General features: G+C 38.9%; 1 pseudogene; it reads left to right on the top strand.

Annotated features, from left to right (window-relative positions):
• Positions 1-10196: 10196 nt before the first annotated feature.
• Positions 10197-11000, top strand: LOC148002725 (large ribosomal subunit protein eL8 pseudogene; annotated as a pseudogene).
• Positions 11001-11241: the final 241 nt, after the last annotated feature.

Genomic DNA, 11241 nt, shown 5'->3' with positions numbered 1-11241 from the left:
ATCATACCCCTTACCTAAAATGTCAGGCATCTGTATGGAAGAGGAGGCAGAAAGAATGAAAGAGCCAGAGGTAGGTGATGACTTCAAAGAAACCGTATTTTCAAAACACAATCATACAGATACACATATGAAGTCATAGGAACTCTGACAGCTTGCACAAGTTCTGAGCAAGCTCAAACCAGATTAAAAAGCTAGCACTGAGAAGGAAACATATATACAAAGTCTCATCCCCAGGCAAGAAGCTGTTGGTGATTGAAACTTGCTGACAAAGTGAAAACCAATTTTCTCCAAAGGAGTTTCATGGTATACCAACTTCACTCACTAGAAAGGAAAAAAAAAAACATGCCCTGGAGTGTTGGGCAGCACTTATTGCCTCTACAATTCTTTGTGTGTCTCTTACATTTCGATTGTTTTCCCCTTCCCGGTTTCTGTGTCCAAATCCACCTAAACCCTCCCTGCCCCTTCTATATGGGCTTCCCCTCCCCATCCTCCCCCAAGTACCACCCTCCCCACAACAATCACGTTCACTAGGTGTCCAGTCTTGGCAGGACCAAGGGCTTCCCCTGCCACTGGTGCTCTTACTAGGCTATTCATTGCTACCTATGAGGTTGGAGCCCAGGGTCAATTCATGTATAGTCTTTGGGTAGTGGCTTAGTCCCTGGAAGGTCTGGTTGGTTGGCATTGTTGTTCATATGCGGTCTCGAGCCCCTTCAAGTTCTTCCAGGTCTTTCTCTGATTCCTTCAACGGGAGTCCTGTTCTCACTTCAGTGGTTTGCTGCTGGCATTTGCCTATGTATTTGCTGTATTCTGGCTGTGTCTCTCAGGAGAGATCTACATCTGGTTCCTGTCGGCCTGCACTTGTTTGCTTCATCCATCTTATCTAGTTTGGTGGCTGTATATGTATGGGCCACATGTGGGGCAGGCTCTGAATGGGTGTTCCTTCTGCCCCTGTTCTAAACTTTGCCTCTCTATTCCCTGCCAAGGGTATTCTTGTTCTACTTTTAAAGGAGTGAACACATACTGCTCTTATTTTGTGTGTGTGTGTGTGTGTGTGTGTGTGTGTTTGTGTGTGTGTGTGTGTGTGTGTGTGTGTGTGATATACATGATAATGTCTGGGTATGTTTGCTGACAGAGGACAGAGGAAGACATAATGCATCTTTCTCTACCACTCTTTCTTTTTCCCATGATACAGGGATACTCTGTCCCAACTTTTACAGACATATTAATAAATCTTTTTCCATAGCTACTCAATTTGAACACATTACTTGTATGGGAATTCCCTTAATTAATTGATTGGCTAATAAAGATGAAAAGAAGCCAATCATTGAATGAGAAGGAGGAGGTGAGTCTTCCGGGTCCTAGAGAGGATAAGGGGACTAAGGAAGAAGAAACAGGCTTTAAACAGGGAGGCAAGAGGGAGAGGAGGGAGGATATAGACTGGGAACTGTTAGCCCTGGTAGCAGCCTCCACCACAAGAAGATTTCTAACATAGAATAATTGGTGAGTTTAGAAGGATAGATTTCACACCTAGTGGTTGCGTCATCTGTTTATTTTAAACAAAGAGTACTGGTGTTTTCCATTCTAAGTGACCTAGATGAGTATGAGGGAAAGGACATAGCCAGGCAGCATTCAGCTAGGGTTTTGAATGGAAAGAGAAGTCAAAGCTCCAGAGGAGAGGAAACCACTGGAGAGCCCAGGCTGGCAAGAATGCTCCCGGAACTGGCTATGGGTGGTGAACTGGCAAGGGAGTGATCTTGGAGATCAGGAGAGGTAGAGCTGGCATTTGTGAGAGAGGCATTGGCTAGGAAAAACACACAGTCATGGATCTCAGACTCTGTACCAGTGTAGGAACAGAAACCATCAATGCCAATACATAGCTGACTTTAGCATGGGTTCATTTTTAAAGCTACATGGCTACAATTACTCATAACCTCCAAAGCGTGTGAATAGTCCAATGGACATAGTAAGGTTTTTCAAAACTTGGCTTAACATGTGTACCTTGTTCCATCAGCTATACTATAAAGAGTGTGTAAAAAACAAATCTAGCTATAATCCCAGTAAGGAAAATATATATTATTTATTTGTTTTGATGAGCATTCATTTTTTTTCTATGCCTTTTACATGTTTTGGTATGTCTTGACAGAAATTCATATTAAAAAATGTTCATACCAAAACTTTTGGTCTCAACTTCTCTTCTAGTTTTTTTTATGTGCTATGAAAAACATTAGAACTAAAAGCAACTTGGGAAAGAAAGAGTATTTCTAGATTAGACATTTAGGGAAAGGTTGAAGTAGGCTCTTAAAACAGTAACAGTGAAGGATGGCTGCTTGCGGACTCACTCTGGTTTGCTCAGGCTCATACTTAACTAACATTATAATACATCATGAGTGAACCTTCAGAGGGATTGGTGCCACCAATAATAGACTGAGTCTTTCTAAATCAATTAGCAAAGCAGTCTCTTACAGACAGGATGTTGAAGACAGATTATTTCATTGAGATGTCTTTTTTGGATGAATCTAGGTCATGTCAAATTGACAAGGCTAGGGAGGTCATACACTTCCTCTATGTCCACAAATGCACACTGATCTGTTTTATACACAGTAGGTTTTTTCAGGAATACATGTTTAATAAATTTAGAAGAAAACTATTAATAACTTTATAGAACTATTACCGTACTTAGAAAATCTCATCATTAGCAATTTTCTGAGGAACCAACACAAGACAAGGGAATTATGGCATTTGAACACACACACACACACACACACACACACACACACACACACACACACACGACTTTATAATAAAGAGACAAAGTTCTGATTTTTCTCTAAGAAGACACCACTGGATTATGTAGAGCTGATTATTATATTTTATAAGCACAGTCAAATAAATTGGTTTTCCTGAAACTCATAAAGTAAGTGTGAACTTACTTATCAAATAGTTTACATACATGCTAGTTATGTATCTGTGAAAATTGGCTACTGAAAAATGTCTAGGTTTCTTTTGGAGATCCTATCTGACATCAGTGTTGTTAGTGAGCTAATGATCATTAAGACAATTTCAGCAACTAAACCAAATACTATAATATTTGAGATTTCAGAGTACTCAGGATATGTACCAGAGACAAAAGTAAGTTTAATTTACTTAATATTTGTAGGAAACAAGTATTAGAAAGTTTTATTTTTTTTTACATTTATGGGTACATATATATGGATGTGGACAGATGAAAGAATTTGCTCAAAAAGTTCAAAAGTTGGCCTTGGATTTTTGATAGTTGAAGTTACAAACTGTTGCTATCCACTAAGTGTGTTTGCTACAAACTGAACTAGAGCCCAGTGAAAAGCTGCAAGCACTGTCAACTACCAAGTGATCTCTCCACATCTTATATAGTATACTTTCAATTATGACCTGAGGCATTATTAAATCTTTCACTGAAAATAGCATGAGCATTTTTCTTACCAGAGGAATCTTTGCTTAAATTTGTTTTTGACAAAATGTGTAAGAAAAGCTATTCACGTTTACACAGTCCTCAAAATAGCTGAAAAGAAACAACACAAGAAAGAGCTTAAACACCACGCATGTGTGCGCACGCAAACACAGACACACCCTGTTTCTCTCCCTTATACATTCAACCAATGTTGTGTTGAGACCATTGAGTGCAACCACTGATTGTAAAAGTTTAAATTCACAGAGGATGGAAGGAAGATGGAGGAAGACGAAGATGATCCAGATTCTGTGTGGCATTAAATAGCCCACAGGTAGCTATGAATATCTTGTAAGGGATGGATAACTACAGGACAATTTGTCTTATCTAGTTCCAGAGGGAGAAGACTTCATCATGGCTAGGAAATATCAAAGCAGGACGAAAAGCTGCAAGATCACATCTTGTAACAGAAATTCAGAGCAGACAGAGAGAACCAGATGTAAGCTGCCTCAGGCTCCTGTCACCATAGCCAGAGCTGCTCTGACTGCCCTGCCTTCCCCTCCTCCATGAGTCCGGTGTCCTACCTGGCCACTACAAACAAACCATGGATAAGTTGATTTAGTCAAATATGTTGTCACAGCAATGACAAGAATAATGAATACCATAATCTCCCTGAAATGAGAAGTGCTGGCCACCTCAACAGATTCCTGACTTTTCATAAAGGATTCATTCACAAGAAAGAAGTGAGTCTCTGGTATCATCAAAAGACCAAAGCTGTTAAAAGTCACTATTTGTGCAATTTTCAGGGATGACAAGTTCAGGTTGAAAAGAGAGCAACAAAGTTAGTTATTCAAAAGCTCTTAATGTTGCACAAAGCCGTTTTCACTACAAAGCCTTAATTAAAAGTCGCCCCTTAATTATTTATGTTCCACCCAGTGCATTCCATTGATTTCCCTAGAAGTGGCAGCTAACCTTCTGCAGAGTAGAGAGCATTGCATACAGTGACTCAGTGACATTCATTCAGACTACTCCCTGGTTCTTCCAGTCTGCCTTCAACTGCAGAGAAAGCTTAGAGCTCATGAGGACTCTGATGAGATTAAGAGCTAGGAAAGTGCTGGTATTTGGGGATACTCATTTAAGGCCCAGAGAAATGTAAAACTCTAAGGTTTTTGTTTGTTTGTATTGTTTTGTTTTTGTTTTCTGATGTTTTAAAAAGTCAGCTCACAGGAGAACAATCAGGCTGAGACTAGAACAGATTTTAAAGAACTAATAACAACCCTGATGAAAGAAAAGTGATCAAGTTATCTAATGCAGCCTCCTGGTGAGCAGACTGATTCTAAGGTTGCAGGAGCAAGTGTCTGGGAAACTCCAGCCCCTGGCAGGTGAGCTAAGAACACTTGAGAGAGAAGGATCCCAATCTGGTCCATGTCCATAGTCCCCAAAACAAAGAGCAAGGATTCATTGGATTCTTATATTCCTAGCTCTTGGAGGGTGGAAGCAGGAGGAGCAAAGTGCTCAAGGTCATCTTTGGCTACATCAGTGTGTTTGAGGCCAGGCTGAGCTTTGTAACACCTTATCTCAGAAAGCAAACACGCAAAGGAAAATCCCAGAAAATAAACAAATGAGCTGCATAGGCACTCACAACTCCTCCAGCATCCTGACGGGACAGGAGAAATGAGCCGCATAGGCACTCACAACTCCTCCAACATCTTGACAGGATGAGAGAAATGTCTTTCCACTTGGACATCTATGGCAGGAAAGCTACAGACTGTGAACTTTCACATTTTGATGAGCAGAGGGAAAAATTGAGGATGTATCCTGGTGTCCACGAAGCAGGCCAGCCAACATCTGTGCAGCTGCTGGTGGGAGGTGGTGGGAGAAGGCATTGTGGGAAGCTCTGTGACCAGTGAGACTCAGGATAGGAAAATATCCATCCAGTCTGTTAAACTGAATTTTGGATTCACAAATATGGAGTCAAAAAAAAGAAAGAAAGAAAAAAAAAGAAAAGGAAAAAAGAAAAAAGAGGTCAGGTTCAGGGCTTTTGGTCTTTCAGTGACTTGAGTGCGGTCCTTGATCCCTTTGGAGTTGAGTTGTGTTCAGGGTGAGAGATATGGATCTATTTTCATTTCTCTGTATGCTGCTATTCACACCATCTGTCTGCCAAGATGCTGACTTTTTCCCCAGTGTGTAATTTTGTTTGCTTTGTCAAAACAAGGTGTTTTTACCTGTATGGAATTACATCTGGATCTGAGTCTTCAATTCTATACATTGATCAATGTGTCTATTATTTCAATAATATGCTTTTTTTTATTACTGTAAGGTTTTTAATACAACTTGAAATCTGGGAAAAAAAGTTTAAATCCGCTGTAATGACATGTATTCTGTGTTTTTCTACAGTTTACCATACAAAGTTATTCCTTCAACCATTTCCATGGACATAAATATCAATAATTTATCAATTAAATTCAAATACATTCATTTAATCAATTTCAGGTTGGTTTACCAAATCAACTGCAAGACCTCAACTCAAATATGAGGGATGATTCTACCACAAAAATCATAACTTTTAACTACTTATGGCATCTATAATTTATTATTTGAGTATGTGCTTAGACAATATCCACTGTAAACTTAGCTTGGCTTAAAACTCATAAACAATATAATGTAGCAGTTTGATCCAGTTCTTCCACACAGCGCCATGCTCCGAGAACTAAGACTCAGACTCAAGATATATTTACAAATGCCTTGACTAATAGTGAGGCTCTTCTCTAACTAGATCACAATTTAGAATAACTGACTTATTTTAAGCTATATTCTGTAACATGCCCACTTAACCATGTTCAGGTACTATGTGTCTCTCTCCTCACATCTTCCAAGGTGAATCTCCTGCCGCATTCCATCTCAGAATTATGATTTCTCCCAGATTTTCCACTTCTTATTTACCACCTAAATAATAATCCGTCAGATTTATTATTAACAAGTGCCATAGTCATATCGATATTAGATATTCTCTCAATAATCCCCCTTTGAAGTACAATAAATGTCTCTATTTCAAATATAAATTGAATAAAATTATAAAAATTTAGAATAACTGACTTATTTTAAGCTATATTCTGTAACATGCCCACTTAACCATGTTCAGGTACTATGTGTCTCTCTCCTCACGTCTTCCAAGGTGAATCTCCTGCCGCATTCCATCTCAGAATTATGATTTCTCCCAGATTTTCCACTTCTTATTTACCACCTAAATAATAATCCGTCAGATTTATTATTAACAAGTGCCATAGTCATATCGATATTAGATATTCTCTCAATAATCCCCCTTTGAAGTACAATAAATGTCTCTATTTCAAATATAAATTGAATAAAATTATAAAAATTATAATAGTTATAAGGTGTGATATATATTTACAATGTCAAGTCCATGGTATGTGGTAATTAAGAAAAATATCCTATTATCTATCCTGTCCTGGTGAGTTCAGAGTTCTGGATCTAAATCACATTTTATCCTAACTTGCATTAACATCCTAACACCATCTTTTTAGGTCTAATAAATCCTCTTAAATATAACAACTTAAGCTTTTATTGAGACTATGATTATCTTGTATTCAACCCCAAAAGACAACTAAGAAGAAATATTTCCTGATTAAGTAGGAAGTGCAGACAAACACTTTCAAAGTTTTAAAAATGGCAGACAGTTGGCTGTCGAGACAACTTCAAAGTATTCTAAGACATTGGAGCACTGTCTTCAGCCCTCTTGTTCAAAGTATCTGACAAACCTTATGTGAAGCAGGAATTACCAAGGATTTGCTTACCCTGTATTGGCAAAGCTTGGCAATCAAGTTCCATGCATTTGTTTTCGTTTTGTTTTCTTTTCTTTTCTGGATGGCATTCTGTCTGCCGATTAAGTTAGGGCACTTTCTTGGCCCAGAGGCTAGCTTGCCACAAATGAAGACAGCTCTAAATGGAGTTTCTTTGGAGCTCATTATCATCTTCATCTAAGTTTAATGAGGTACAGCTGGGATCTGATATGTTTTGAAAGACCCTCAGACCGAGGAGACTCTCGCTCCAACCTGAGGACACCCACCACTCCACAAACAAGCGGGACTCAGTCTTGATGGAAAAACAAAGAGGTTTACTTTGGGATACCAATGCACTGGGGCTTGACACGGTCCTCACGCAGAAGGAATGTGAAAAGCCCAGACCAGCAGAAATGTACAGCTCATATAATCATTTAAGGTTACACAGTTTCATTAGCTCAGCTAAGTTCATATGTGAGAAAATTTTAAGATGGCAGCATTGAATGACCACTCTGCTCATATTTTGACCTTATATTCTGGTTTTCTTACATTTTTATGTCAATCTTACTTTTTTAACATTATTCTTATTTTTGTATGCCTATGACAGTGTTAGTATATGTGCCTTGATCTTATGTACAAGACAGAATACAGTTTGTGGTGTTAGAGCTTCCCTTCCACGTAGAAGAACTAGGAATCAATAAAACTGCCAGGTTTAGTGGCAAACATCTTACCTGTGTGGTATACTGTTCTGAATGACAATTTCAAATAACCATTCAGCCTTCCTGATTTCTCACCAGAAACTAGATAAAGTCTGAATCACTAAATTCTTATACAAACACCACCAAATGAAGAAGAATGAAACATAAATAATGAAAAATTAGTGACAGTGGTAAACTGCTAATTGTTGATGTGTGTTCTGTTGCTATGTATGATGTTAAATACTACAAAATCTGTTTGTTCCCAGGGATGTGGAGATCCTCACATGCACCAACTGATGCTAATATAACTTTCCTCCTTAGTTTAAAACTATTGTATGAATAAAGATGCCTACAGTCTATAGCTGAGCTGAAGAGAGGCAGGCAGAGCTGCAGTTCCTGGGCCTGAAGTCTGATGCAGAGACCATGAGGAGGAGATCAGAGAGAAGAAGAAAGAAGGAGATGCCATGAAATAGATGGCTCATGAGAACATGGGCATGAGGGCTGGCCATTTGGAATAAGAGTAGCCTACCTGAATCATGGAAAGTTATATCTCAGAGTTATTGATAGGGAAGTAGACATAATAGAGAGTTGATATCTACCCAGCTTTAATGCTACTAAGTCTTACAATAAATATGAAGGTTTTGTGTCTTTTATTTGGGAACTAAATGATCTAAGGTGGTGTAGAAACCCCCATATAATATTTATACCACAAGAAATAAGCAAATGTCTGCTAAAAAACAATTACATAAGATCCATTTCGATAATATCATCTCACCCTACTATGCAGTGTGATACACAGATATAGTGAAATTTCCCAGTGACACTACAGCCAGGATCAACAGTTTTGAAACAAAAAAGAATCTATTTCTCCTGCTGAGTTTTTTTCATTCACACTGCAGTGTAATATATTCCACTTTGACTAGTTGTAAACTTTCCTCTGCTAAAGCCAGAATTTTGGTAGTAAGAATTATTTTCAGAAATTCAATGTTTGATTTAAAAGTCAGAAAATAGTTTCCATAGACAAGGAGTTTTATGTACAAAATGAATGTAACAGAATTTTTCCAGCCCTCTGAGACAACTAGTGTATATTGAGCACAGAATTGCTCAGTTGAATTAAAATGATTTTCATACTTGAAAGAGCTAAATAATTTATGTTACTTTCATTGTCTTTTGAGCTAATGATTTTCTTAGCAGAATTTTTTTTATTTCTAAAGAACTTGAGGAATGAAAACCTCATTCCAAATTTTCAGTGGAACATGCACACACACACACACACACACACACACACACACACACACATACATCTGTGTATTCATGACTGCCTTTTCAGAATACTTATCAAATATGTTTATAAGGTTGTAGATAATTGGATCAGCATCTATGAGCACTTACTGCTATTGCAGAGAACTGGGGTTGGTTCAGAGCACATATATCAGGCTGATTACAACTGCCTGTTTCAGGTACAAGGATGTTATGCCTCTTCTTGGGTTCCAGGATATGTGTGATACACATGAACTCATACAGGCACAGAGACACAGACACAAACACATGCATGCACACTTTAACAAAAAATCTAATTAAAAAATGTATTCATAGTGCAGTAGAGTTTGCTCAGTGCTTCTGCCAAGCCTGTGGACCTGATAGTGCCCATGGTTTATCCCCATGAACAACATGGAGGAATAGGAGAACTGAGTACAAGTTGTCCTCTGACCTCCAACAAACATGGTTTGGTTTAAGTGCATCCACACACATACAAATAAACAAATATAAGTATTATTTAAATTTTAATTTATACAAGCTAAAATTTGTAGAATATTTTAACACAAATGTTATTTTTTTAATGAGTAATATCTCTAGAAAATTCAAGTTCATGAACAGCTATAAGCATGCCAATCCCTACTATGTCTAAGTGGTTGTGAAGAAATCTGTAACTCGTGGTAACTATCTCAAGCTTGATAGTGTTCTATTCATATCTTATATTCTATATAAGGGGTAGTAGATTATTTGGTAAAGTAAATATCTGTCTAGACTGAGAACTTGAGTTTGATGCTACAAGAAAACGTGTTAAAAACTTATGGATAGCGGATTCTCCCCCACCTCCCCACAATTAAGTTTTTTTGAGCTGTCCTAGAGATCTCACTTGCTTCCAGGTCAGCTGTCTCACAAATGACTATAACTACATTCCCAGGGAAATTGGATATTCTCTTCTAGTCTCAGATAGCACCATCTCACATATATATTAATTAAATTATGAATGTACAAAATTGCTCTCTCCTCCAGCTGAGCACGATGCCCAAAGGAAAGAAGGCCAAGGGGAAGAAGGTGGCCCTGGCCTTCACCGTGGTCAAGAAACAGGAGGCCAAAAACTTGGTCAATCCTTTGTTTGAGAAAAGGCCTAAGAACTTCGGCATTGGACAGGACATCCAGCCCAAAAGAGATCTCACATGCTTCGTCAATGGCCCTGCTACGTCAGGCTACAGCAAGAGGCATCCTCTATCAGCAGCTCAAAATATCTCCTGCCATCAACCAGTTCACCCAGGCCCTGGACAGGCAAACAGCGACTCAGCTGCTTAAGCTTGCCCACAAGTACAGGCCAGAGACAAAGCAGGAGAAGAAGCAAAGGCTGCTGGCCCACGCTGAGAAGAAAGCTGCTGGTAAAGGGGACATCTCAACTAAGAGACCACTTGTCCTAGGAGCAGGGGTCAATACAGTCACTACCTTGGTGGAGAACAAGAAGGCTCAGCTGGTGGTGATTGCCCATGATGTAGACCCCATTGAGCTGGTGGTTTTCCTGCCGGCCCTTTTTCGAAAGATGGGGGTGCCCTACTGCATCATCAAAGGAAAAGCCAGTCTGGGGCGCCTGGTCCACAGGAAGACACTGTTGTCTTCACACAGGTTAACTCGGAAGACAAGGGTGCTCTGGCTAAGCTGGTGGAAGCTATTAGGACCAATTATAATGACAGATATGACAAGATCCGCCGCCACTGGGGAGGCAACGTCCTGGGTCCTAAGTCTGTGACTCGCATTGCCAAGTTGGAAAAGGCAAAGGCTAAGGAACTCGACACTAAACTGGGTTAAATGTACACTTAAGTTTTCTGTACTTAAATATAATTACAAAATTTTTAAAAAGTACAAAATTAAATACAGATGTGGTGATACATTCTTGCAAGCTCAGAGGGGAAGAAATCTCTGATCTATGTCTCAGTGGTCACTCAAGCATATTTGTTTTAGGTGGAAGATGAGACACTGTCTCAAGAATTTTTTGTTAGATGATTTGACTTACATATATCTGTGGTCTTGGTTTAAATTAGTATATCAA

This window comes from Rattus norvegicus, chromosome 10 (assembly GCF_021556685.1).
Source record: "Rattus norvegicus strain SHRSP/BbbUtx chromosome 10, alternate assembly SHRSP_T2T, whole genome shotgun sequence".
Classification (NCBI taxonomy): Eukaryota; Metazoa; Chordata; class Mammalia; order Rodentia; family Muridae; genus Rattus; species Rattus norvegicus.
Note: the sequence above shows the minus strand (reverse complement) of the source record. Positions and strands in the feature narration are given on the sequence as shown.